This window comes from Myotis lucifugus, unplaced genomic scaffold (genome assembly GCF_000147115.1).
Source record: "Myotis lucifugus unplaced genomic scaffold, Myoluc2.0 scaffold_1631, whole genome shotgun sequence".
Lineage (NCBI taxonomy): Eukaryota > Metazoa > Chordata > Mammalia > Chiroptera > Vespertilionidae > Myotis > Myotis lucifugus.
The window spans coordinates 1-8,278 of NW_005872679.1; positions in this window are offsets into that span (position 1 = coordinate 1).

The following is an 8,278-nucleotide window of genomic DNA, read 5'->3' on the forward strand; positions in this document are numbered from 1 at the left end:
GGAGGAGCTGGGGATTCGAAATTAAAGAAAGACGAGACCAGACACAGAATAGAGACAAGCTGGGGCCAGGTGGGCGCCATCCTCTCTGATGGAGAGGCGGCAAAAGCGGCCTGAGCCACACAGCAGGTTTATTTTAAAGGCCTAGATTTACATATTTAGTTCCGCCCCTGCCTGATTAACATGTCCAGCCTTATTGGGGAAGCATGTTCCCAGGGCGTGGCTCTGCCTATGCTCGGAGTTCAGCTGACAATAATTATAAGAAAATGCCTAGGTGCCTCCCAGGCGGCCCTCTACATCTCCCCCGTTTTTGTTTTTTAAGCTACTATAATAAAAGTAAAATTTTAAACATTATTAGTAGGGCTCTAGAATTAAAACAATGCAAATGCAAAAACTAAACTACATACATGTTATCATTTTCAAAATTTGAACGTTAAGAACAAAACTGGCTATTAAATATTAACAAAATAATGCCAATGCAAAACAACAATATGAAAAATCAGAACTATGGACATATTAACATTTTTGCTACTAAATGAAAAGAAAGTCTCTTTTGCTGCTGGTGTATATTTACTCAGAGTCCTTGGACTTGGCCGCACAAGACTTTGCAGGAGACTGGCAGCTAACAGATGCTAGCATGAGCAGGAACATGGTTGAAGAAGTAGCTTCAACTTCTTGCTTTTCCACAATCTGTTGTGCTTCAGTCGTTAACTTCTTCAGATGACTCCATATTGGCACAACAGTCCCTTGCGTCTTTCAGTTTTCTTCTTCTTCCCCTTTGCTGTCATTAGGGTAGTACTTAGTCCTTTTGAGTGAATGGACACAGGAGCTTGTCTGAGTCCAATGTGGTGACGGATGTAACGCTCTGGCACCCGAATTGGCTGCATTGCTCCTCCTTCCTGGGCAACCTGCAGCAATGCACAGGGGCTGACTGCTATCATGACAAGGCGTCTTCACCACTTCCATCTTTGAACTGTCTCTCCTGTCTTTGTGGCTGGAGCAATCTGGTCAGTTGGGATCTGTTGTTGCAGGAATCCACATGGTCTGGGAGCTGTTCTTCTAAAAATATACAAACATATTCTCGACCAAAGGTTAAAGGGAAAACCTTACTTGGGATCTTTTCTTTGAAATGATCTCCTGGCTTTTCCTAATCTCATGTGTTTTTTCTGGGTGTCTCACTGTTTGCATTAAATGAAAAATTTTATCTAAATGTAATTTAGTTATAGGATATTTTTCTTTACATGGTATTTTTCCACTATCCCCCCTTTTTTATTTAATTATTAGGAGAATTTTGGAAAATTTACAATGCAGTCTAGATAACTTTAAATTCCAACTTTTTGCACAAAAATATGACTGCTTTAGGTTCATAGCATGTTAAGCAATTTTAAAACGAAATGAAAATTTTGGTTAATACCTTTTGAATAATTACTTATTTCAAATTAGCCAAATTTAATTTGAAAACTTGACAACTATTTTACTGTCAAATTTAATATTTTAACAATAATCTTAATTTGCACTGTGAATATTAATTGAAAGGATCAGTTTACGTCTTTGAGGAGGCTTAAGCATTCCTGTTGTTAGGCTAGATTTAAATTTAGAGTCTGTTAAACTAAGCCTTCGTTTTTCTGGGTACCATTTTCAGCTGGACCAAATCTCTTCTGTTATTTGGTTCCTGATCTGGGCTGGGCATGGGAAGCAAGAAGCAGCCATGGGGACAGGAGACCTTCCTCAGAAGGGGCGAGTGTTCAAGCCCCTGCACCATTGGGGGGGGTGAGGATCTGTGCCCCACCTCTGTTGAACCCCAAGTTTTCTCCTACTGGCCCCCCGACTGTGCCTGTCTTAGGTCGCCCCTCCCTGAGGGGTCTTACCCGTCTTTGACTACCAGCCATCTCTGGGCCAAGTAGGGTGATGTGAGGTTCAGTTCTGTCTCCTTGGTAGTCTATGTCCCTCTGCCCTCCATGCCCAGCAACTGCCTTTGGATCCCCTCGCCTGCTGGCGGTGCCCCGGCATTGATCATAGGGAACCCAGGTTTCTTCTCCAGAGAGGGCCCAGATTACGCCATTGGGCAAGAGACAGATCCATGGTACCAGCTTTTCATGATCTCAGTTTGAACGGAGAGCTCAGATAACAGCTGTAGACAATTGGAATCCTCTTGGCAAAAAAAAAAAAAAAAAGGTCAAGAGAGGCCAATACATCATGCTTAAGTGCCTTCCCAGGGGGCCTTCCACACAGTGGAAGGGAATAAATCCTTTTATGTCCTTAAATATTAAATTGCTGCCAAACATTTAAAGAATTAATTTGTAAGTTTGTTTGGGATAAATGCACAATATACTGTTTTAAAGCATCAAAACTATTAATGAAACTTGTAGAATAATACCATGTAAGAATATTCTTTGCTCTAGATTCACAAAGGGCAAACGCTGCCCCATCTCTAGCCTAATTTTAAAATGCAGGAGCAAGGAGCTTTTGTTATTTCAAATTATATCTTTAAATTCCATTGCTATATTTTAAGAAATATTAAACAAAATAACTTGTTTTGCCCTTTCTAGAGGCAAAAACTTAAAATATACATTTATTAATTTTTATTTGATAAAGCTTTCCATGTGATTTCAAGTATATTAAATTTGGTTAAATTAAAAAATCCTTTGAAAAGAGAGAATAAACTTGAAAACATTTCAGGGCCCGTGAAATTTCTCAAAGTCATTTCTTGGTTATAGTTTTGAAATCCAACTTGAAAGACTATCAAGAATATATATATATATATATACATATATATATATAGATATACTTCTTATAATTATTAGGAGATATCAATTAAATTTAAACTATTTTTAAAAATTTCGGTTGGGATCACAGAAATTGGATTACTGTTATCAGTCCCTTTTAAATACTTTGACATAAGCTATTTAACTTTTGTTTAGGGAGGGAACATATAACCTTTAATTGTCCTTAGTTTAAGGAAAGTAGGGTTTTCTAGATTTAAGAGATTAGAAAAATGACTTAGCCTTTTAAAGGAATACAAGCTCTATTGTCGGCCCTTATACAGTCAACTGCTCAAAACATTGGTCTATCATATCACTTAAATTATATTAAGACCGTGAATGCTAACTTTATTAAGCATTAAAAATATCTTCTTAAAAATAGTATTAAATAAATCTGAGAGGCAAGCACACTTTCTGCCTCATTTGCATTTTTGTAGTAAAACACCGCCTTAAAGCTCCACCCCTGAAATTCCATCCTGCCTCAGTGAGAAGACATTCCTTTTTGGCTAAATCAGAGGGAGGGGCCTTTGCTGTTTCAAGATGGTGGCCCCCAGGGGAGCGGCAGGCCATGTGGCTGACATGGCGGTTGCCAAGTCACGCAGCCCAAAATGGTGGCTGTCTACACTGTTTTTTGACAGAGCAAACCAACATCCCTAAAAGATAGATGACCAACATTATATTGTAGACAAACAGAAATCTCAGCTGTTTATACCCTTTATAATTATCTTAAAGAATATCAATCAAATTTAAACTGGTTTTTGTATTAAAAAATTTTCAGTTGAGATTATAAAATTAATCTTTTTTAAATCAGACCAAGAAGTAACATATTTTGAATTTCTAATTATTTAAGAGAACACACATTTTATTTTTTCCAAAACAAGTTATACTTTAGATATTTAATTAATTTCTCCCGACTCAATTTGCACTTTAAACTTTCAGAGTTTACAAGTCAAATATTAGCAGTTCTTTGATTAACTACACTTTTATATTTTTAAGAATAAATTTTAAAATCTAATAATTAACTTTAAACCGTGTTTTTTTTTTTTTTTTTTTGCCCTGCCAGGGGAAACTGAGAAGCAAACTTGCATTAAAAAACGACTACTGGCGGAAAGCTGATTTCAAAGGAACTACCTTTTGGCCGCTTGACCTTTTCTGGGAAGGTCAGCTAGCAAAAGGTGTAGCCATTGAAATGCAAATTAACATTCCTAAAGATGGCTGCTAACGGGAATTGGATTACCTGCATGCTAGGGGAAGGGCGTGTCTACCCCCCCCTCCATTAAAAAAGGGTGTAGCTTTAAACTTTTTAATGGCAAGAAAAGAGACCTTAAACTTTCAGAGCTTTAAATCTTAGGTAGCAAATTAAACTTAGCATTTTTCAGATCAATACTTTTACATTTAAGGATACATTTCAAATAAAATATAAGGCTTTTTCATTTAATAGATTAACTTCTATTATTTAGACTTAATACTAGGCATACTCAGATCAACATTTCAGTATTATAAATCTCAATACTTTTAGATGATTTAAACTTAAAAGTTTTAAGTTTCCAGCCAATAAGCCTGGCATAGCTGCTAAGTTTCAAAATGGTCACAATTTTCCTGCTGGGGAAGTCAAGAAGTAAATCCATAGCTATTCACATGTAAACTTGACTATCAGCTTCCTGGTGATACTTGCCTCAGGGCGGGGAAATTTCAAGAGCTACTTTAAATCGCCTTGGGAAACCGCCTGTATTTCTTTCTCAGGTTCATCTCCGCCATTTTTAAGGCCAAAACAGTCTCGGGTTTTTATTCTGTGCACAGCAAAAGTTCAAGTTCAGCTCAAAACTATGCGCACTCGTTTTTAAACTGGCCTTTTCCCTTTACATGTGCACAGAAATCCCAGAAGCATTTATGAATTTGTAAAAGCTTTAAGTCATTAGCTGGAAAAAAAAGATAAAGATGGCGAAGATGAAGAGAAGAAGTGGCTTTCTTGGGGAGTGGCGGTCCATTATTGGATGGCACGTGGGCTTCCCTCACTCCTTGTTTCTTAGGGGGAAGATTCAGTAATGGTCTGGCATTACTCTTTTTATTTTATTTATTTTTCAATTTTTATTTATTTTTATTTTTTTAAAGGAAAGAAAAGAGTTTTTAAGATAAAGAATCATTGGCAGTTGCTGAGAAATTCCTTTAATCCTTTTCTACTTGGTTACAAGTAGTTTACACGTGGAGGCAGAGGAGGTGCAGATGGTTTTCTTAGAGACTCGCACCCTTCCACTCCAGGCTGTAAGGCCATGGCTGCACCCCACTTAGACATTCTTAAACTCTCCTGTGCTGAATCAAGGCCATCGCCAATTAAAATAGGAATTTTCTCTGGACTTTTTGCTGAGTATTGGTCACACAACTGCTTTCTAACCTTTTCCCAGGTTTCATCAACAAAGCTTAAGAAAGAATCAAGAATATGACTACAATTAACAGAGCATAGTTTAAAGCATACTTATAAGTATTTGAGAGTAGAGATCTCTTTCCCAAGACTCTGAATTACCCATATTTTACACCCGGTTGATTCAATTCACACAATACACTCCTTACCTTCAATCTGTCGTGTGCACACTTCTAGGAGCGACCCCCTCGCTTTCTTCTCTTGCCTCCTTACTCAATCCCTGTTCGGCGCGCCAAATGTGGTGGGCTGTTTCTGTTTCCCGCGACCCGCATGGGAAAACTACAGGTTCTTGAGCGGAGGAGCTGGGGATTAAGAAATTAAAGAAAGATCAAGATGCAGAAATAGATTTTAAGCTGGGGCCAGGTGGGCGCCATCCTCTCTGATGGAGAGGCGGCAAAGCGGGCTGAGCCACACAGCAGGTTTATTTTAAAGGCCTAGATTTACATATTTAGTTCCGCCCCTGCCTGATTAACATGTCCAGCCTTATTGGGGAAGCATGTTCCTAGGGCGTGGCTCTGCCTAAGCTCTGAGTTCAGCTGACAATAATTATAAGAAAATGCCTAGGCGCCTCCCAGGCAGCCCTCTACAAAAAATAGTTAAAAAGAAACCTGCTGGGGCTACTCCCACCCCCCATACTTGTAAGTACTTTTTCAAACATGTCAGTTCAGCACCCTATAAATTTGTGCATAGATTTCACTTAAATTCAAACTGCCTAGTCATTCTGATGATGCGCAGTTACTTAGAGTTAAACGTACTGAGGATTTAAAGCATTTGTAAGGACTTTGGGTTAAGTAGTTGATAAGGACTCTTCCATACTGCTTTTCTGAGACCTCTGACCCCCTCCAACTTGAGGTGTGGTCTCATGGTTGTGACTAAACTAAATTAAATGACACTTCGGTTAGAGGTGGGGTGGGGGCCGGGTGGAAGGGTCAGTGGGGGAAAGGGGGATATATGTAATATTTTCAACAATAAAGAATTGTTTAAAAAAAATGACACTTGGGTTCCTGAAAATAATGGTATGCTGAGGTTAGAGCAGAATCCTTGCTTTGCTCATTCCCTACAAACAGCGTAACCTCATTGTTTCTCCTGTAGAAGCCCCATTTCCTTTACCTGCTTTTTCTTCCCCATTTGAACATCTCTGAGAAATTCACCAATCACCTTTCCATTGCTGCCTTCATATGTTCTGACCTTTAGGGAATTTTTTAAAAATCACCACTTAGTGCCTTTATGCCAGATCTTTAAAGGAAGCAACAAAAAGTTAGAAGTTGCCTGGAAATGCATCCTGAGACGTCAGCCAATCCTGGTTATTCTGACAAATTGGTCCGCTTATTGAAGATTTAAATTACACAAAGACATGAAATACAAAGCTACCTTAGTGTGCTTTAAGGCCTTTATTGATGTGTGTGTGTGTGTTTTCAAATCATAAGTTAGATTTACTATTTTTTGGTATTTCAGTAAATAATGTCCATCATTTTTCCTAGGTGTCTTTGTAAATGCAAAATTGGACAGAACATATGCTGATGCTCTAAATACTAATGTAAAGATGGGAAAATATATGGCTAATTTTCTAGCATCTCTACAGCGAATATTTAAAAAAATTTCAACGGTATGTACTGCCTTTGGATGTATTTCTTGTACTTTATAATTTTCTCTCACATTGCTTTGAGGTTTGACTGTGCTTGCACGATGTTGAGACAACCAATCACATAGCAAAAAGATTCCTTGATTCTGTGTCCCATGCGTTAATCTCCTAATTGTGTGTGGCTGTGGATTTGGTAAATGTGGAGAAATGGATGTGGCAGTTAGGGAGACCGAACCACTGTGGAGAAGCACTTAGTTGTAGTTACACCCCCTGAGGGGCTCTCTTTCTTCCAGAAAGGTGATTCAGGATCCACCTACGCTCCCCTGGCTGGGCCCAGTGACTGTGTGAGCAGCTTATCGATGGCACCGTAAGTGTGTACAGACATCTGTGATATTTAAGAAATTCAAATTGCTGCCTGAAAGAGCACATTTTTATGAAAAATGTTTACTGTTTAAAAAGAATTTAGGGAAATAAGTTACTTATCAACAAAAATAGACAGAATTCATAAACTAATAGTTCCTCCCTTTTCTTCTAGTAATTCTGAATCATCCTCTGAAAGTGGCTTTTCACGAAATGGATCAGAGGGAAATGATAACAGTGACAGAGTTAGTAATGTTCTTTCATCTTCTGAGGTACAGTATTCATCTCCAAACTTCCTAGTTAGTCTGAATCCCCTTTGTGCTTCCTCATTTAAAAATGACCTTCAACCCAATTTTTCTATTTTTATCTCCTGTGCTCTCACTAACTAATAATATTTGGTGTTTTTGACTCTCTTCTTTCTTTATGAACCCACATCCCTCACATGTAGAATTCTCCCACTTGTCACATCCATCTTTCTCTCCTTACTAGCCTTCATACTTTCAAATATTCCTGTGATCTTTCTTTTTATCTTATATCAGCTGAACAGTAACTAAAAGATTCATTCATATAGCTCTGCCTCTGTTTTTAAAAAAATCAGAACTAATCTTAGAAAAAACGAAACAAATAAGATAAATTTTGTGGTGATGATTAGTGTTACAAAAGTTATCCTATTTATAGGTAACTACAAATCAATAAGAAAAAGACAACTCAGTAGAAAAATGTGCAAACGATCGGCACAGAAATTTCAGAGAAGAGATACCCAGATGGTCAAGAAACATATGAAATGACACGCAATTCAAAAGAACAGTTAGATGCTATTTTAAACCCATCAGTTTGGCAAAATTTGAATCTGGCAATACTAAGTGTTAATAAAGCTATGTAACAGTTATCTTATAGAGTGAAACCCTAATATGCAAATCAACTGAACGATGGAACGACAGGTCGCTATGACATGCCTTCACCACCAGGGGGCAGACTCTTAACACAGGAGCTGCCCCCTGGTGGTCAGTGTGTTCCCGCAGGGGGAGCCCTGTTCAGACAGAAGCCCAGCCAGCAGTTGGGCTTGGGTGGCAAGTGCAGTGGTGGTGGCAGTAGCCTCTCCCACCTCTGTGGCAGCCCTAAGGACGCCTCGGGGCTGTCCGACAGTTGCCTGAGTCC